The 21,418-nt window shown below is 41.6% G+C and overlaps 1 protein-coding gene across 4 annotated transcripts in view; it reads left to right on the plus strand.

Moving 5' to 3' along the window:
• Positions 1 to 21,418, plus strand: part of ST6GALNAC3 (ST6 N-acetylgalactosaminide alpha-2,6-sialyltransferase 3) — a 543,122-nt gene that overhangs the window by 110,815 nt on the left and 410,889 nt on the right. The gene's annotated exons all lie outside the window — the stretch shown is intronic.

Raw genomic sequence — 21,418 nt, forward strand, 5'->3', positions numbered from 1 at the left:
GGAATGGATTTTTTACCCGTGTATGATTTTGTAACATCTTGCATTGGTCATTTGAGAATATCGGTTCACTGAGTTAATGCAGATCTTTCAAATGTTGACACATTTCATTACACAATAGCCCAAAATTGCATTCCTTCATATCACTCAAATATCTCATCAGAAATGTCTTTAAGTACTGGGAAGCTGTCAAGCTCATGGTGGCAAACGCAAGTTTTATAAAATCCTAATTTTCACTTAAAACTAGATTTTTATCATTGGGATCAAGTACTGTTAGTTGTTTTTCTTGAAGCGGTAGGATTACTTCATTCATTTTCAAGCAAATGCCTGCCAAATGCCTGCATCTGAATAATCATACCTTGTTAGTTTTCCATTCAAGTAAAAACCGTGTATGATGAAAAAAGCAACTAGTTGAACTCACAATTCAGACAGTTGCACAAGTGCTTTTCCTCGTGACAGCCATTGTGTTTACACATGCGTAAGTGCTTTATTCATTTTCCCATTTAATAGACTATGAAAAGTGTGTGTATTCAGGATTTAATTAGATTAATAATTCTTACTGCTCCATTAAGAACACTCTTTTGGGCGCGTGGGTGGCTCAGTTGGTTGAGTGTCTGCCTTCAGCTCAGGTCGTGATCCCGGAGTCCCGGGATCGAGTCCCGCGTCAGGCTACCTGCTCAGTGGGGAGTCTGCTTCTCCCTCTGCCCTTCACCCCTCTGTTGCTTTGTTGCTCTCTCTCTCCCAAATAAATAAAGTCTTATAAAAAAGGCATTTTTTTTTTAAGATTTTAGTTATTTATTTGGGAGAGAGAGAGCCTGCACATGTGTGCCCACGTGTGCATACGAGTAGGGGGAAGGATGGAGGGAGGGGGAGAAGCAGACTCCCTGCTGAGAGCATGACCTGAGCCGAAGTCAGATGCTTAACCCACTGAGCCACCCAGGTGCCCCAAGAACACTCTTAATTGGAACTGCTATTTATTTTACTGCGAGTGGCATGGCCTTGGGGAACACGGACTACAGGTAGTTTGGTGCCAGTGCCTTCATTCATGCTAGGGCGCTAGCACTTTTACCTGTTGTTGCTTTCGTGTCTTTGGTACCAATGTCAACAAAGTGAAAAAGGCAAATGCATCTTCGTATTATTAAAAAAAAAAAAAGTTTGGCCCCATAGCCCCCTAATAGGGTCTCATGGACTCCTCCTTCCCCTGCCCCAAGATCTGTGTACTGTGCTTTGAGAACTCTTGGGCGAGAGGAATTGTGTTATGGGTGAGTTCCGTGAAAGAAGCCAGGAACAGGCCTGCACCTGGTTTGAGTATAAAGTTCATGGATAGGAACTCTGAAATGAGTGTGGGGTGGGGATGGACAACCCTTAAATGAGATTGGTAAGAAGCGGAAAGGTTTTAGCAAAGAGTCCTAAAGCTCAGAATATCAGATTCTGGGGTAGTTTGTCCTCAAGGAAAATCAGTAGTTTCCGCAATTTGTTGGAACAGAATGATACTGTCCATGGGTTTTTTTTCCTCATCTGTAGAGTGGGAATGTAATAGTATTACTATTTTTTGAGTTAATGTCTAAACACCTTAGAACAGGGCCTGGTACATAGTAGGACCTATCTAAATGTTGTTCTTGTGAAGATGGAATTTTGCTATAGTTACGGGATGAATTAGGGGACTGTTCCAAACTTCAGCAGATGGCAGAATGCCCCACAGGCCTTCTTTAGGCAAAGGTTGCTAGGCCCTACCTCTGGAATTTCTGATTAAGGAGGTCTGAGATGAGCCCATGAATCTGTATTTCTGTCAAGTTCCTGGGTGATACTGGCGCTCTTCTTCTGGGTAGCACATTCCTTGAAACTCTGAATCAGAGGAATTCGCTCTGTGTCCTTTTCTTTCCCAGGTAACCAGCAAGCCAATGCCTATTATTTGATAGCCTTAGATGGAAAATTATGTCTGCTTATTCTTCCTGTTTAGTTTGGTTTGTTTCATTTAATTTTTCCCAAGAATTGAAAAATTTCCTGCGTGTTTATGTGTTTCTTCTCTGACCAATAACCCGATACAGTATTTACTTTTGAAAACATGCTCTGTTTTGCTGCGCTTAATCGCTGTTAAAGCCAGGTGACCAGGTTCCAAAAATTCACCTGTCAGTGGTTTTACTCACCAGCATAATTTTCAACAGCTCTAAGCACCCTGACTAATGTCATAGGGCATCTTTGCAGTTTTCTGAACCTGCCATAGCTTACTTTCTTCCCAGGCTCAGAAGTATAGATAAGGCTGCTGATGTTAAGGCTGTCGATGAAGGTGTGCTAAATGAAGAGTGTTGGCAGTTTGATGATTACCATTGTTGTTGATTTAAAATTGTACATTCACTTGACAAATATGTGCGTGCCAACCATGTGTGAGGCTTTTTGCTCGATGCTGAGAACCAAAAAAAACCCCCAAAAACCAAGATGGGCATCAACCAGTCTGGGTTACTGGTAAGTTAACAGGCTGTTATAAAATAGGGAAGGACAGGGAGCTGGTTGGGCTGAAGGGGGGCACCTAATTGATGAGGGGGCAGGGATGTTTTCCCAGGGTCCCAGGGTAAGTGATATTGGAGCTGAAGCCTTAGAGTGACTTTCAGTTCCTCAGGTGAAGAAAGCAGGGAAACTATGGGAACAATTTTCTAACCTAAATACATAGTGTGTAGGGAGACCTGGAAGAAAATGAAAGCACAATGTTTTTGAGAAGGAGTTTAATTTGGCTGGCTTATTAAGGTTGGGTCAAAGGGGGCAGTGTAGGAGGTGGGAAATCACAAGAAGGTAGAAAAGTTAGGCAATGTCCCCATGTCTTTTCAGTTTCTCAATTTCAGCACTACTGACGTTTGGGGCCAGAGAATTCTTTGTTGCGGTGGGAATGGGGGCTGTTCTAAGCCTTATAAGGTGTTTAGCAGCATCCCTGTTCTCTGTCCAGATACCAAAAATGTCTCTAGGCTTTGCCAAATGTTCCTTGGGAGTGGGGGATAAAATTGCTCCTGATGTGAACTGTTGTTACCAAGTTTTCCCTTATAGTAAGAGGGAAGTTGTAATGCTTTATTCAGTGAGTGGCATGAACAGATTTATGCCTTCGGACAATCACTGTGGTAGCAGTGTGGAGAATGACCGGGGGTTGGCGAGACTGGAGGCATGAAACATGTTAGAGTGCTTTTGCAGTAGGTGGAAAATAACAAGCCATCTGATCTAAGGGAGTGTCTGTAGGGATAGAGAGAAGTATCTAGACTTGAGATGTATTTAAGTGATAGAATTGACGGATATTGGTGACTAATTATACACAAATAGCGAGGAAAAGAGAGGAATCACGGCTGACTCAACGTTTCTGGCTTGGACCTTGAAAAAGGTGGCGGTGCTATTCACTGATGAAGGGAGCACAGAAGAAGGAACAGATTTATTTGGGGGATCAGGAGAGAATATCTTAGATTTTAGATATGTCAAATTTGAAGTTCTTGCAAGAGCCAAGTGGAGATTTTCATCTGTGGGTGCTGTTTTGGTTCTGGAACTTAGGAGATATATTTGAGCCAATCAGTAACTAGATGGAAGTTGAATCTCTGGGTGAAGCTGAGGGAGAATGCATTGAGTGTGAAGAGCAGGGAACTAAGTTCAGGTCCCAGCCAGAAGAGGAGGGGCTGATGAAGGGGGGAACGTGGAGGAAAACCAGGATGTGGCAGTGCCAGGGAAGTTTCGAAGAGCTCAGCCCCATGAAGAGGAGCAATCTTTGTGTCCATGGCTCAGAGTCCTTTCATTCCTTCGGTGGATTTAAATTTCCTATGGTCCTAGGTACTCATTAGAGTCATTTTGCATTTATTGGAACCTCCAAGAAACAGAAGGGTATGATTGGTTATGGAGTTCACCACATTTGCCCCTGGTATCACCCGAGTAGAAGCTCTTGAGTCAAAACATCCAGAGTTGAAGACAGATGCTGTGCTTCTGCAGGGTTGATGCTGGCCCTGGATGCTGAATTATGCAGTAGGCTTCGTGATGGAGACAAATTTCCTCAGCCAGAGATCACTTGCCACTTCCTTAAAAAAATTCTTTTGGAGTTGATGAGTAGTAGAACTGTTTCTGTTTTATAAAAGCCACTTTTGATGAAAAAGTAATAACTTTAATTTAGAGATCATGTAGCTATCACCAAAGGGTTATGATGTCATATAACCAAGTCTCTAAGATCAGCTTTGTACAATATTGTATGATTTTTTTTTTTCCTGAGTGGTGTGTGCTCCAGATACCTAACCTTTGAAAACAGTAATGTATTATTTACATGAAACTAAGATCCAGTGCATTCTAAATGGTTGTGATTTATCATAACTATTTCAGAATTGGGTCCTGTGGCCATATGCTAATTTGACTCTAAGGAAATTCTGTGCCGTGTACTTGGATTTCATGCTTTAAAATTTCAGCAATAGTTTCAATGCTCTATTAATTAAAATAAGATGCTTCATAACTTTCCCCACATAATATGGAATGCGCTCAGTAGCTCATATTTAAATTAAAACCCTTAGATGCCTTACATTTTCTGGTCTGGCAGTCTTCATTTTTTCTAATTTATGTGTCCCATTTGTCATGAAGGAGTTGGGAAGTTGAGATTTACAGCCATCCCAACTAGAAAATGTGAGACTCTTGATTAAATGAGAGCTTATTTGTGTATTCAAATGGAAAACTATAGCTACGTGAACTAAAATTTGTACTAAATTTGTAGTGGCTTATCTCCCGAATTTAGTGCCATGTCCTCTTTCCTGGTAGTTCCACCTGTTCAACTATCCACATGGTGACTATGGGAGAAGCCATTTTTGTATAATATAACTTTTCAGCAGTGACTGATGGAACCTCTATACCAAGCTATGCTAGTCAGCCTCTGCATCTGGGACTTTGTAATTGGTTCTACCAAATTCCCAGTATGTTTTTGGATGTGGCTATTTTCTGCTATGTCAATAGGGAAATTGAGAAAATAGGTTTACAGAAATAGAAGAATAAGGGGAAAGAAGAGATTAGTAACAGAGAGAAGGGACTCCCAGGCTTCCCTGGAGCATCTTAGTTCCCAGTTCCAGTGAGTTTCCAAGACCTAACTCATCCACGCTTTTGGGGTCTCTTATAGACAAAGTTTTCTGTATTCTAATAAAGGGGTTTGCAAGAGACCCCTGTCTCCTTCTAATAAATCACCCCGTGTGCTTGAACTAGCTCAGATGGTTTTTGCTCACGGGAGCAATTAAATCGGCTACATTGCCTAGAGTTTTATTTCTTGTTTGGATGGTGGTTATCATGTTCTGTTTATATCCATAAAACCAGCTCATTTATAATTTGACTATTACTTGATGGCTTTAGGTTGAGCTAGACTTTGGTTTAAATGATATTTTCTGAAAAACTACAACAGTAAGTATAAGAAATGTAACGATATACACGAGATTCTTAAAACAAAGGGAGGATGTGTGTGTGTGTAAGTAATGATTGGTTCCAGGTCTAGTAATCTAAGCCTTTTAAAGTTTGATGTGCAGACAAGGAGAAGAGAGTCAGCCTCTCAGTGGTAGTTAGGAGGTGGTAGGGTGTGGTGACCAGGAGTGCCTTTGGGATGAAAGGTCTCTTCCAACCCTTCTCCCAAGAGACTTTATTTCTTATTTTCTGCTCCTATTCCTTTTTGTTCCTTGAAATAAGTGCATTGGGAACCCAGCCTAAATAGGGCCCTCTGATGGCCTAATGCTTTTAACCATTGCGAAGAAGACTGCTCTTGCGTCTTTGACATTTGAAGATTGTTAATAATATATATCCTCACAAGGTTCCTGTGTCCGTAGGATAGCATTGCAAAGCCAAATGTATCGTAATGTATGTAATGTGAAAAATTCCTTTTTTATTATTCAGAAACTGAACATGTGTCTGTATATGAATATGTATTTGTATGTAGACATATGTATTTGTATGTGGAAATGGAGATATGTGTCTATATGTTTAGAAAGATATTGTGATAGATAACCCCCAAAGGTTAAAAGTGTTACTTCTGAGAAAATGGGGTTGATAAAGCAAGGGAGGAAATTTTCACTTTGTACCTTAAACATTTTTATTTATTTTTATTTTTTATTTTTTTAAAGATTTTATTTATTTGACAGAGATAGAGACAGCCAGCGAGAGAGGGAACACAAGCAGGGGGAGTGGGAGAGGAAGAAGCAGGCTCATAGTGGAGGAGCCTGATGTGGGGCTCGATCCCATAACACCAGGATCACGCCCTGAGCCAAAGGCAGACGCTTAACCGCTGTGCCACCCAGGTGCCCCTGTACCTTAAACATTTTTAAAATGATGACATTAGAATTACATTTATATGAATTTTTTATTACTTTAAAAATAAAAATTTAAAGTTAACTTTTTTGTGGTTTGAAATTATTGAAATTATTATAGTGAGAGATGAAAGATCAATAGTTGCACTTAACTAAAAAGTAAGCACTTCCCTAAATATCATAGGTTGTTAGAGTAGTGCGCACGCACATGTGCGTGAAAATGTATAAAGAAAATGGATGATTGACTTCTAACTAGAATGAATTGGGGAGCTTTATGTGTGTCACATGTAAATGTTTTAGTTAAGTGAAAATTGTGAATATATACTTTTGTTATCATGTAATTTCCAATTATTTATAGACATCATATTGGTTGTTATGCAGCTTGTTGTTATTTTCTAAATGTCAGTTACGTTCATTTAATTAAAATCTTATAAGGTGACTTTTACAAACTCACTTCATGTCATCCTGGTTATGGCCTTTAACATCCCAAAGTAAGGTTCTTAGAAACTTTTAGGTGCCCTTACTTTGTTCTCATAACTAATATCCTGTATGTGTCCATATAAATGAGGGGATATGGAAAACTATATCAGGGAAAGGGAAATCTGAGGAGCTAGTCCAGGTATTATTCAGCAGAAATATGAGAAGAAAAATGGTTGCAAAATTGGTGATAGTCATACTTCTTGATTTTGTTACTTGCTAGATCTTTGATTTTGGTCAAGTAATTTAACCTTTCAGAGTTAGGGTTTTTCATCATTCATTCATTCACTCATTCATTCAATAGGGTGGAATACCGTGATGATCCAAAAAAATCCCTCTTGGCGCTTACAGTCTGCAGGCCTCCTGGGAGTCTAGCGTGCATTCTCATCAACTGCAAAGCTTGTTGACACAGATTCTACACTCTGCCTCCAGATTTCTGACCTAGTAGCTCTGAGTTGGGGGCCCTGAATTTGTAATTCTAGCAAGTTCCCAGGTGAAGTTGCTGCTGCTGGTCCCAGAGGCGCACTTTGAGGGCCACCTGTCCAGAGCTTTCAGGCATGAGTCAGATTTGTCAAATTCCAGTTGTGTTAAGTGCTGAAGAGGAAAGGGTCTTGGTGTTATAAAAGAGCTTACGAATGTGGAGAGGTCAGGCAAGGCCTCCCCAAATAAAGGATTCTTGAGCTGAAGGAATTGTTGGGAATAAGTTGGTAAAGGAAGAAGGAGACTGGTGAGGCTTTGAGGAGGGAGCGTGGAGCATCCTGGAAATGGGCTGGCTGTCGTACTGACAGCTAGGGTGATGGGGGGAAGTTACGAGGTGAAGCTGGAGAGTAGGTAGGGGCCAGTGCAGAGTCATATTAAGGATTTTGTCCTTTACTCAAAGGGCAGTCGGAAAGCATTAATGTTTCCAAGGAGAGAGATGGGGGAAGGAAGGGGAGTAGAGTAGAAAGCAGTGATATGATCTGTTTAGTGTTTTAAAACAAATCATTTTATCATTTGGCTGCTATGTTGAGAACATGAGTGTGAGGAGACAAGGAAGAAGATGATATCAGTCCAGGTGAAAATTGATGGCACCTTTTAAAATAGGGTTAATAATACACAAGGTTGTTGGGGTGGAGAAATAATGCATGTGAAATGGTCCATACTGGCACACGATACATGCTCAGACAGTGGTAGCTATTATTGTAATTAATAAAAACAAATATTTTGAGACCCAGAAGTTTTCAGGGGCATAGAAAGTGCCATAAAAATATCATCCATACTTGAATTTTTAGGCTTTTCCTACTCTATGCTGGCCAGAGTAGCCTTAGAAAATGTGGCAGTGTATAAAAAAGAAAAAACAAAAAACAAAAAAACCCCAGATTACTAAATCCTTATGTTGAGACTGAGAACCTGAAAGCAAAAGAGAATTCATCATTGAGATGGAAACTGAATTTATAGGTAGTTGTATGGCTAGTTGGCACTGATGACAATTATTTGTAGTCCTCTTGTGTGTAGAAAAAAATAGTGGTTTCTCTGCTCTGGAATCTAGGACGTACATTGTAGGGAGAAAATAGCTGTTCAAAAAAGGAGGGCCAGAAAGAATAAACTATTTCAGTGGAGCTACTGAATTAAAAGAGGGAAAAGAAAGGTAAAAAGGGGAGGAAATCAGAGGCTTCTGCAGAAAGGTAGTAGAATGCCTTTGAGTAGTATCATTTGGGATTCTAACAGGAAGACATGCAAAATGGCAAGAATTTGTCCTTGGATGCAGAGTGGCAATTTCCAGTTTATAATTACTAATAACCTCCATGTACACAGCATTCAGCATGTGCAAAATATATTGGCAAATGCATTAGTAAATTTAACTATCCCAAAGCTCTGGGAGCATTGACTTGGTAAAATAACGGAATCCACATTAAAGCAAAGGTAATTAACTGACTCAGCACTCCTTCTGGGTAAAGTGACTCCATGTCAGAGATAACTGTGAAGGACACAGAGGGTAAATCAGGAATTATCCGGCTACAATAGAAGGAAGACACACAGAGAGACAAAGCCATGCATATACCGTTGACTTTGAATTTAACTCAAAGGCAATGTTCTTTACCCAGAGAGCAGGGGAAAACCATTGGTGTTTTTAAGAGAGTCCTTTAAGGTGGTGTGTATGGATTATGTGTGTATTGTGTGTGTGTGCGTGTGTGTGTGTGTGTGTGAAGATGTATGTACAAACACATAGATATGCATTTAGCCCCAAGACTTTAAAGAAGTTCAACATAAGTATTTATTGTGAACCTTCTTTGTGCAAGGCTTCTGCAAGGTTTTGGGGGGGTATACATATAGGCAAACCCCTAAGCTTTGCTTTTCTAAAGCTGAGCATCAAATGAGAGTGAAGAGCACCTCTGCCTATCTTCTAAGTCCTTCTACCTTAGCCTCCCCCAGTCATGGCTTTCATGAAACTCCACAGGAGGAACTGATAAATGTGTACGGTTAGTTGTTGGAAAGGGAAGTACAGGTGATGTTACACAACATCAAATGAGAGGAGTGAAGTGTGAAGTATCTGTAATCAGAGACTGCCTATTTTATGCTGATGAAACCAGTCAGCCTTGGATGTTGAGATCAATGTTTTTAGTGAAAAATCTGCCTAGGGTCTTAAAAAGTACTGGCAAGTCATCTATATGTGGCCTTAGTGCATTTTTAAAGTACTGATTTATTAGGTGTATATTGATGTGACCTTTGGGCCACTGGTGTTAAATATAGAGATCGGAATGCTCTTCAGTTCATCTTAATTGTGAAGAAATTGCCTGTCAAGGAAGGAAATACTTACTGAAATAATCAGGTCTCCCGCTTTATAGGGATCCAAGTACAGTAACTTTTAACATGTAATTAAACTTTATTGGTCCTGATTAATTTGTGGGAAGCTGTAGAATCGGAATTTAGAATATTTTAAATGAAACTGTTATTATATATTGGAGAAAACCTTAATAGCTGTCAGCCATATGCAAGTGCTGGCCCAGGTCTTAGGGTATATGCCAAAGACATAGAAGGTCGCTCTCGGTCTTGGCTTCAAAGGAGTCACCTGGAGCACTTTCAAAAAATCTTGAGACCCAAGCTACAACTCAGATCATTGAAAGCTTCACTCAGATCAATGGAGGCAGCACTCAGATAAATGAATGATCCACTCAGATCGATGAAGGACATGCTTAGATCAATGAAGGCAGCACTCAAGTCAATGGCAGGGACACTTCGATCAATAAAGGGGGCACCTAGATCAATGAAGGACACATTCAGATCAATGAAGGACACGCTCAGATCAATGAAGATGGCACTCAGATCAATTAAATCATAGTCTCTGGAGAGGGTCCAATACATCACTGGTTTGTAAGTCTTCCACACTAGATGATTCTAGTGTGCAGTCACCTATAAGAACTAGATCAAAGCTCTGGAGAGCTCCAAAAATGACCCTACATCAATTAACTAACACCTCTGTGGATCGGGCTGGGGTTGGTAAGTTTTACAGCCTCCCTAGGTGAGTCTGATGTACATGGAGGGGTTAGCACCGTGGTAGAGACCTTGTCCTCCTGAGGATTATAGTCAAATGAGGGCAAAGGGTGATTTAATGTGTGAAACTGTTGAGGAAAAGTACAAGAAAGTCTATGTTTGAGTGCCAAAAAATGAATAAGAGCAAGTAGTGATAAGAAAATATAAGTAGTAAATATTTAATGAATAAATAAAAATGATTTGTAATTAGCATGCTGATTGAGATGGAGGTATTTGCAACTGTAGGGATTCTTATAAATTCTTTTTTCTAGTGTACATTTTCACCACTTATTCAACCTTATAGATTAAAACTTGATCCTCTTACCTGCCAGAATTAGCTTACGTTCTAGAGTGGAGGAAATGGCATTGAGAACTGCCCCATTAGTCTGGTCTCTAAGCATGCTTAGTTTCTGTTTGTAGAGGCAGTAGGGTAGACCTGTCCTGGCAGGGCTGTGATGATAGGAGTCCTTTTTATTGTACCTTGGAGGTGGGATCAAGGGTGTGTGTGGGAAGGGCCACTGGCCTGGGTATCCAGGATCATGTTTCCCAAATGTGCACTATTCAGAAAATTTCATATTGTAGGGCACCTGGGTGGCTCAGTCATTTAAGCATCCGACTTTTGGTTTCGGCTCAGGTCATGATCTCAGGGTCGTGAGATTGAGCGCCATGTCAGGCTCTGCCCTAGGTATGGAACCTGCTTGGGATTCTCTCTCCCTCTCCCTCTGCCCCTCCCTTCCCTGCTCTCGCTGGATCTCTGTATCTCTCTCTCTCTCTAAAAAAAAAAAAAAGAAAAGAAAAAGAAAAAAAAGAAAATTCCATATTGTAGGATGTGTGTCTTAATGCTGAAATCGAGCAATAGCAGTCTTTTTATATGGGGTATGGGAGATTTGCTTGATAGAACTTTAAGGAAACTGAATGAGAGATGGCATGAAAGAGTTCTTTGGCTTTCCATCGTACTCTCTCAGAGTACTAATAGCCTTGGAACCTTCCATAATAATAGTATCCTAACTCATAGGGTTCTTATGCCCACTTGGATGAAGTGGCATATGTAAATGCACTTAGGACATACTGGGCACAGAGTGGGCACTCAGTAAATGTTAGCAGTTCCAGAACTTCCCCACTACTGCTGTTATTCCCATCTTTTGTTTCCTACATGGTGAGACCCTTTAGGGCAGGCAAGTTCTCATCCTTGTCTTTATGGTCCCACTACCCTAGTATAACGCTTGGCACAGAGTCAGCACTCATTAAATGTGTGCTGAGTGAAGGTTTGGCCAGTTTCAACCTGATTTGGGCCCACAGCCCTTAGGCAATTTTTAAAAGTATATTATATCAATATTTCAATGGTCTGCTACCTGAGTGAAGAGCTCCATGTCTGAATGCTCTGCCATGTCAACACTGCAGAGAATGACTGCTTTAGAAGAAAGCGCCGACTGTGCACTTATGATCTATGGTCTCCCCTTTTGACTTCCTAATGGTGGGCGGGCCACACTATGCCTCCCCATCTACCTCCCTCCGTGCTCGGTGTTCCTCAAAGTACACGTCAGCTCCTGGCTCCCTATGTTCTACAGAAGACTAATCTCAGAGCCCAGAGACTAGGTGGATGTGATAGCAGGGACGAGGAGCAGATAGGAGCTTGGTGATGTGCCAGCCAGAGACCCGAGCCCCTTTTCCAAGGAGCATCCTGTTCATCCTCCCTGGCATCTCCTGAGGGAAAGTTAGTGTGCATTTATGAATGGGACCCTTGCTGCTACTTTGATGTTGTCAAAGAGGAGGAAATCTACAACAGGAAGGAGAAATAATGAAGGTGCATATATTTTTTTCTCCCAAAGAAACCAAAAGCATTTCCACAGCTATATTATCTGATGCTGCCGATTTTATGCTTCAAAGAATTGAGAATGAGTACCTGGCAGTAAGTACTAAATCTGTGTGTGGTGACTGACAGATTAAGCACTGGGGACGTTAAAGGAGATTAGACCATGGATCCCCAAACAGCAAATGTCAGTATTATTTCCCATCTTGGAATTGAATGAAGTTGCCTTTATGTTTCTCACCCTAGCCATCATCATTACATTCTCCCAATTTTGTTCTTACATTACTTCTCTCTTAGGACATCATTCATTTATTCAAATGGCATTTCTTGAGCTCCTTTCATGTTATGGCTTGGTGCTAGCTACTGAGAAAGGATAACAAAGTGTGAGACATGGTCTTTGGACTCCAGAAGCTTATATTTCAAGAAACAGAAAAATGAGACCATAAAAGAATCCTATGAGGTCTTATATGATGCAGTTCCATGAGACCATGGTGAAGGAGGGGAGCAGCACAGAAAATAATGCCACGTTTCAGGATAAGTATAGGCACGCCTTGTCTGTTGTTAGCCTGAGACAGCTGAGGGCTGGTGGCTTTTAATTTTCCTCTAGGCTTTGGAGTGGAGGTGGAAGACGGAGTATGGTCTTGGGAGTTATTTCTGGATTTGAATCCCACCCTTTCGACTTTCCGGTTACACAGCTTTAGGCAAAGGACTTAATATTTTTGAGCAAAACTGAACACATCCGTACCTTCCAGGGATGTGTAAGGTGTAGTGCTAATGTTCACAGTTAGCAAAGTGTTGGCATTTAGAAAGCACTCAATAGGTGGTGATGGTTATTAACAACAATCGTAACAGTAAAGGTATTTCTATTGGGCCACTAAACTCATGCTTAAATGGTTACTTCCAGCAAAATGACTCCGTTCACCTTGCTCAGGTTAACCTGTCTTTCTTTATATGACAGATTTAATACCTTTCATTCCCCTAAATTAGCAGCATTACACAATATATCGTGGAGCAGTGCTTGTCCCCCTTGAGGAAGCAATGTGTTGTTTTATTTTTCATCCCATTGACATTTCTCAACAATTCCCGAAGGAGGAAGCCTCAGGTGGCTTCTACCACATCCTAGGAGGGTGTTGTCAATCCATTATTTTCAGCTTCTGGTTCCTCTTTCTGTCATTCTGGTGACTAGCAGTAACAACTTATATTTATTGACTCACCTTGCTGAGCATTTTACACAATTTCATTTAATTCTCCTAGCAGTTCTGTAAGGTAGATGTTAGCCCTGTTTTACAAATCAGGAACCCAAATGGTGTAGCTGGCCAGCGAGCAATAAGGTGGCAGTCTTGCTGCAGACCCTGGGCCTCTTCCCATGGTGTCCAGCTCACCTGCTTTCCCACCCACCAAACCCTGGGCTATACCACCTTATGCTCCCTCTGCTCCTACGCATGGAGTTTTGGCAGCATTGTATATACAGTAAGGGTGGTTACCTGCCCCCCTTTCAGACTGATGCTAAAAAATGGATGTTAAATTTATCTTCTCTCCAGTGTTGATCCCTCACAGCCCATATTCTTTACCGACCACTAAATTTTCACCTTAAATGCTCCAATGAGCCTAACATAAAATGACCTTGGAACCTGCTTCATAGAGAAGCTGCACTGCCCTTAGACATGGGCACAAGGAACCAGGCCCTGACCCTGCCCTGTGCTGCAGAGGGACTCTCTTTAGTGCTTGGTCCCACCTACTCCCCACTGTGAGCGACACGGCCCCAGGACCTGGGAGATGGCTCTCCTGGAAACTGTGCCATCCCCTCTATTCCACAGGGACACAAAACCCTGAAATTCTCCACCCAAATAGCCCTTTCCCCATCTCAGGGCCTGCTGGGACCTTTTCTCCAGGTTCATCTTCCTGAGGGCTGATCTTGGCTTCCTAGAGGGACACCTCTGAGGGATGTGGGCAGCTATTGGCAGGTTGTCCGGATGACTATAAAGACAATGATTTGTATATTAGAATGCTTTGCAAATGATAGGATGTTGTCTTAGTCCCATTGAGCTGCTATAACAAAATCCCACAGACTGGGTAGCTTGTAAACAGCAGAACCTTATTTCTCACAGGTCTGGAGGCTGGTGTCTAAGATCAGGGTGTCAGTGTGGTTGGATGAGGGCCCTCTTCTGGGTTGCAGACTTCTCACTGTGTCCTCACATGGCAGAAGGGGAAGGGATCTCTTTGGAGCTTCTTTTGTAAGTCACTAATCTCATTCATGAGGGTTCCACACTCATGACTTTAGCACCTCACCAAAGCCCCATCTTCTAATGTCATGATCTTTGAGGGTTAGGATTTCAACATATGAATTTTGGTAGGGGCACAAACATGCAGACCATAGCTGGTATCATAGAAATTTAGCCACTGTTACAGCATGTCTGCTTGAGCAACAGAAGTTCCAAACAAGACATTTGGTTGGAGGATTTGTCTATAAAGGATGAGGTTCTAATAGGTCAGAACCTGCTGGAAGCAGAACAGAGACTCAAGCCATGCACTTCTGCCTTCCAGGGTCTGACTCTGCCGCTCTGGATGAAATCCAAGGATTTTCAGTCTGACTTTCTGAGGGAGGCATTCAGGGGACTTTTTACGTCAGTTCATTGAGACCAACTTCAGAAGACTGACAATGGGCCCAAGTAGAAGTCCCATCATCATGGATTGGGAAAGGTCGAGTGGGTCATTGCACCTGTCCCTGATTCTTGTCCTCAGCTGGGATCTGCATGCCTGCATTGTATGTAGCAGGATTCTCATTCTGTTAGGATGATGGGGGATTTAAAGTCATTGTTGGTTTACTTTTTTTTTTTTTAACATCTGCCTCCACTGTTTTCCAGTCACATTGTTACTTGGAATAATATACATCATAAATGTTTTTCACATTAAATGTGCTTTCAAGTGGATTAAGTATTGTATAAACATTCCCCCCCCCCCCACTTCTCTGGAGATAATGAGTGCTGATAAGGATTTTTTGGAGTGTCTCTATCTATCCTGTGCTCCCCCCCCCGCCCCCCGGTGTTTGCCTTAATTCTTCTTGGCCCAGTTTTGAGTTTCTTTGGTCTCAGAAACCTCCTGTGCTTCATCTTTAGAGATGAATTTATCTTTTGTACTTCGCAAAGCTTTTGTGTTTAGTGGCTCACTTTGCTTACGTGTGAGAGCTTTCTCGGGCATTTTATTATTTGATTCTTCTAGTTTCAAAGATTTCTTAGTATTTGCGGAGCTGATAGTCTAATGTTCATATGGTAAATTGCTAAGTGGCATTGTCTCGAGAGTAGGTTCATGATTGACCCATTATAATGGCTGCTTCTCTCCCCTGTCCATTGTACTTGAATGTTTCTAGCAGCCGCTGAGCCTGTGCTGTAAATAAAAGCATGGACTTTTTTACTGTCGTGAGCACAGGGGCTCATGAGGCTTCACAAACTCCTTCACATCAGAGCATCTCATATGGTTGTGCAGATTGCATCCTGCTCAAGCGTGCTGGGCCAAGGGGCCAAGTGGGGCTGACTGCCAGCCTGGGCTTGCCTAGCCAAGTCTTGCACCTGGTAACAAGGCTGCATCCCCCAAGGGGAGGAGCCTTATCCTAAAATGCACAAAGGTGTCATATGGGCCAGTAGCTGGGCTGCTTCAACTTGGCTAGGTATCTTTAGAGGAAAAGGTGGAAAGAGAGGTGGAGGTATTTCTTGTGGGGGACTAAGATATGCTTACCCACCTGGAATCTTGCAGTTCTCCAAGATGAAGGATTAGAGGCCAAAAGAAATTGTTTATAAAAGTTGTTAAAGAACCACTTGGCATTTGCTAGCATTTTAACATGCCCAGGATGATTTATTATGTGCCCTCAGTTATTCTTTACTGAATAGGGGACTTGCAGTCAGAGCTACTGATCTGATTTGAGCCCGTGGAGCTCGGGAAGTACCATTGCCTGCCCCAGCTCCACTCTCCCTAGACAACTGCTGCCCCCAAGTTATATTCAAGCAGCCTAGCTCTATTAAGATAACCTTGTCCCCAGGAGCTCTGACAAGCCAGCCTCCATTTTCCACCCAGTTTGGTCAGTGCCCCGAGCAGCCCCACTTGTCGTCGGGACTGCATTTTCTGGAAGTCAACAGTATAATGACTTGGCAGCCTTCTCTGCCACACTGTCGTCGTGTCTGAGAGCTGCAGGTACCTTAGGTTTTTATTGTTTCCCTCATGGGAGCCATAAATACCTGTCCTCTGCCTAGTAGGCTGAAGGGATAGTACAGTTCCATTTAGCAAACATTTCTTGATGTTGCCCTTTGTTCAGAGATCTATGGCTTGGACCTTATCTACATTGAACTGAATTTATCTGTTCGCCTGGGCACCTGTACTAATGTGGCCTAAAGCTTTCTGTACTCATTTTTGTGTTAGTTCCCCAGGGATGCCATAATAAAATACCACAGACTGGGTGGCTTAAACAGCAGACACTTATTTCTCACAATTCTGGAGGCTGGAAGTCTCAGATCAAAGTGCTAGCAGGGTTGGTTTCTGGTGAGGCCTCTCTCCTTGGCTTGGAGATGGCTGCCTTTGGTCTGTATCTTCACCTGGCTTTTTCTCTGTGTATGCATCCCTGGGGTCTCTTCCTTTTCTTAGAAGGACTCCAGCTGGATTAGGGCCTCACCTCTCTGAGCTCATTTAACCTTACTTAAAGGCCCCATCTCCAAATACAGTCACCTTTGGGGTTAGGAGTTCAACTTGTGAATTTTGGGAGACACAGTTCACTCCATAGTAACCCACACTTACTAGACTTTCTCATCTGAACAAATCCAGTGGATAATAAAGCAACATTTTAGTGATACCTTTCCCGTCCATTTGGGCTGATGCAGTCATGTTAAAGACTTCATTTCCACCCTCAGAGAAACACTCCATTTAGCAATAATTAGACTTTGGATCCTGCCCCTTAGATGGCGTCCTAATTGTTATATCCAGAAATCTAAGCCTCATCTTTGGAAACTGCTCCCCTATGTTAAATATAGTGAAATGCTTCCAGGCAATCTCATTTTGTTAAAATTAAATTGGTGTTTTCTGGACCGTATTTGTCCCATAAGCAGCATTCTCGAAGGGCCTGGCAGGCTTGGCCCCCAGCCTGTGCTTGCAGTAATCATGTTGATTTTTAATCAAGAGACTTATTTTGGCAGCTTCTCTTTTTTGATCATTTGAAAAATACTTCCTGATGTTTTGGTGTTCAGATTCCTGGGATCTGGATTATGAAGAGGAGTTAGAGGCCTTAGTTATCTGGGAAAACACACCCACCTTGTATATAACATTAACGGGCAATTTTGGTAATGATGATAATGAAGAGGAGGATTTTATTATCTACCTTGAATCTCCAAATATTTAAGGATCATCAGGACTTATTTTCATGTCTACCATGCGATATTGAACAAATTCAACAATTAGATTTTTTTCGGGGGTAAAAGTGATTTCCATGAGAAGAGAGTGTTTTTTTCCAGACTATCTTGAAATGCAGGTGCATGGTAAAAAAAAAATGCAAATTCTTTGGGGATTAATCATGAAATGTTTCAGGGTTGTTATAAGGAAGCTTATCAGTGTAATGAAATAAGGGCCATTTTCTTGGTCATGAATTTTTTATTTGCACTATTTGATCAGTTACTTGCTGGGCTAGATAGTATCTGTGGATGTCAGTGGTGGGTCTAAGACACAGGATGGGAGAAAGAAAACAGCTGAGGTTTATTTAGTAAAGTCTGACCCATTCTTTTTGGAAACATGTGGCAAATAGCTAAAATCTACTGCTTATGCTTGAAATGAATAACTGAATGAGTTAATGAATGACTTCATTAATTCAGGCTGGACTACTTCCCAATAATCCAAATTAGTGCTAGTGGCAAAGATAGTGCTATGTGTTCACCAGACTCCCATTCTTTTTCCTCCTGGGCACATAGCTGGAATTGGGTATTTCATTCTTTGACAGTTAGGGCCATGGGGTTGAATTCTGATCATTGGGGTTTGGTACGAATGACATACGGCACTTTATTATTATTATTTTTTAAAGACTTTATTTGTCAGAGAGAGAGAGAGCCTAAGCAGGGGAGCAACAGGCAGAAGGAGAAGCAGGCTCCCCACTTAGCAAGGAGCCCGATGTGGGGCTCGATCCAAGGACCCTGGGATCATGACCTGAGCCGAAGGCAGCCGCTGAACTGACTGAGCCACCCAGGCATCCCGACGTATGGCACTTTAAAACCTGGCTGCTAAAAGTCCTTCTCCATGATCCTCCACATTTGCCCTCTTCCCTTATCCAATGATCAGATGCAAAAATACAGTGGAAAAGCTAGGGGATAGTGGGACATAAGATGGAAGCATCCTGGGTCCCTGAAACACTGCGTGGAACAGAGCCCCTCATCAACCCTCATGGGAGCATAATGTGATTTGATCAAGAAATAAATCTTTAGGGGCGCCTGGGTGGCACAGCGGTTAAGCGTCTGCCTTTGGCTCAGGGCGTGATCCTGGCGTTATGGGATCGAGCCCCACGTCAGGCTCCTCCGCTATGAGCCTGCTTCTTCTTCTCCCACTCCCCCTGCTTGTGTTCCCTCTCTCGCTGGCTCTCTCTATCTCTGTCAAATAAATAAATGAAATCTTAAAAAAAAAAAAAAAAGAAAGAAATCTTTATTGTGTTTTAAGCCACCCAAATTTGATTTGGGGATTGTTATATTACCCTGTGTTAATTAACAGTAAAGTTTCACCTTGGATTTGCTTCCCAGTGTTATTATGCTGAAAAATATTTGACCGAAAAACAATGAACGCTCACCAGAGCTGTACCTATGCTGGTTTCTGCCCCGTTAAGAATATCCTCCTTTTGCTCTCCTTATTTCTGGTGGAGTCACAGGGATGTGCTAATGTACAGGCCAGCTGAGCATTTGTTAGAGACCTTGTAAAGTCATATGCACATTGAAACAACAAAAAGATACACAGTGTTTTAGAGAGGTGAATAGTGCCAGGTGTATATTCTGCCTCTGAAATCTTTGGAGTCTGCGTTCTCTGATCATAGCCTGGCAGGTGAGGGCACCTACCTCTGGTGGCCAGCACCATCTGATTAAGGGAAAACAGGTACCAATTCAGGCACATGTTCTTAATTGTGAAAAATCACATGAAGGACATGTGTTTGCAGAGTCAAAGCTCGTGAGTTCCATGTATGACCACTATGTAATTTGTTTTAGGTCTTAAGTGAATGCTTACTTTTTAGGAATGTATTAATGAACTGCTTGCCTTTCAGGACTGCTTTGAAAGAAACCCAAGAAAAAGCAATTACCAAAGGCCATAAAGAGTGAGTTTATGTTTTGGGAGGGGCTCAGTCGGTTAAGCATCGTACTCCTGGTTTTGGCTGAGGTCATGATCTCGTGGTGGTGATTGAGCCCCACATCGAGCTCTGTGCTCAGTGCGGAGTCTGCTTCAGATTCTCCCTCCCTTTTCCTCCCCTTCTGCCCCTCTCCCCGCTTGTGCATGCTCTCTCTTTAAAAAAAAAAATAAATAAAATCTTAAAAAAGAAAAAGGTTTTTTTTGCCTCCCCCTGTCCCCGCCATCCTCCCTTTCAGAGGTAGTCATTTTATGACCTAGGTTCCTTTAGAGTTGTGTGGCCTATTATGATAGCCATTAGTCATATGTGACCACTTACAATTACAATTAATTGTAATTAATTACAATTAAACAAAATTAACAATTTATTTCCTTAGTCACAGTAGCTACATTTCATGCATGCAGTGGGCACATGAGGGTAGTGGCTACCATGCTGGACAGCAGAGACAAAGAGCATTTTCATCATCACTGAAAGCTCTGTTAGATAGCAGTGATATTGAGAGCTAGCTTTTATATTTTCATCTTTTCATGATGCAACCAAATTTTTAGATTTTTCTCACTACTCATATTTTTAAAAGCACTGTTGAAAACCAGACAGTAGGCCCAAATAAAGTCACTTATGTTAAGCCCACATCTTCAGACTGAAACTTAATTACAGTTTCAGCTCTCTCAGAAATGGAATCTTAAACCAGTCAATCAGGAATCATCTGATCAGCATTAGTTGAATAATCTGCCCGATGAACGTCTACCATCCCCTAAAAAAAAGGAACCTTGCAATAATAATTGCCTTTTTTGCCTACAACAACTCCTGTTTCTGCGCCCCTCTACTTATAAAATCTCTTGCCTTGTATAGCTCTTTGGAGCTCCTTTCTATCTGTTTGATTGGATGTTGCCCAATTCAAAAATTGCTGAATAAAGCCAGTACGATCTTAAAGTTTACTTAGTTGATTTCTTTTTTTAACAGCGCTATGCCGTTTTGTTGTTGCTGTTATGTTTGTGTTTTGTTTTGTTTTTGTTAAGCACATGAGATGTTTTTGAGATTGTTGTAATTTAAATTCTAGGAAAGGTTCTGCAGCAAATAATAAAAGGACGATTTCTGAGTACTTGTAAAAGGAAATTATGATAATTAGGAGCTATCAAGGATTCGCTAAGTTAGGTTATGACAGATTCATTTCATTTTCTTCTATGACTGGCATAACAATCTAAACTTCATAAAGGGAAGAATTTTTGATCCATTTTTTTCATTGCTGAGTTCTCAATATTCAATATGCTTGCAGCATAGAAGGTGTTCAATAAATATCTCTTGAATGACTATCAGAGAAATAAGGTTGATGCAGTTCATTTCAGTTTTATTAAAAGAAAAGAGGAAGGTTCTCATGCTATCTTTTCTTCTTCTTCTTTTTTTTTTAAGGTTTATTTATTTGAGACAGAGAGAGAGTGCGAGAGAGCCAGAGAGAAAGCATGAGCAGGGGATAGGGGCACAAGGAGAGGGAGAAGCAGACTCCCTGCTGAGCAGAACCTCAACAGACTGAGCCACCCAGGTGTCCCTCATGCTATCTTTGAAGCAATGGTTGCTGGGTAATAAGACAGTTGGGTGAGTTTCTAAGGAGTTAATTAACCATGATAAGCAGCTAATGAAGAGAACAGAGACTTGGAATCAGATCTAGACCTACCTTCAGTTCTAGGTTCTTTCATTCAACTTGTGTGATCCCAGGTAGTCATTTCACTTTTCTGAAGCATCATTTCCTCATCTTCATAATAATACCTATGTTGCAGGGCTGTCCTGAGTATCAAATATGGCAATATGAAAGGCTAGCATGAAAATAGTCTCGAAGGAGGCACCTAGGAGAATATTATCGCTCAGTTTCCATTCTGACCTAGCCAATGTTTCTCTCTCTTAAAACAATGAGGATATATGCTTGAATTTGTGAGTGGCATAACCTGGCATAAGAATAAGATTCAGAGGGACCTTAGTAGACTGAAAAGATAGCCT

The sequence above is a fragment of the Ailuropoda melanoleuca genome, chromosome 2, assembly GCF_002007445.2.
Source record: "Ailuropoda melanoleuca isolate Jingjing chromosome 2, ASM200744v2, whole genome shotgun sequence".
Lineage (NCBI taxonomy): Eukaryota > Metazoa > Chordata > Mammalia > Carnivora > Ursidae > Ailuropoda > Ailuropoda melanoleuca.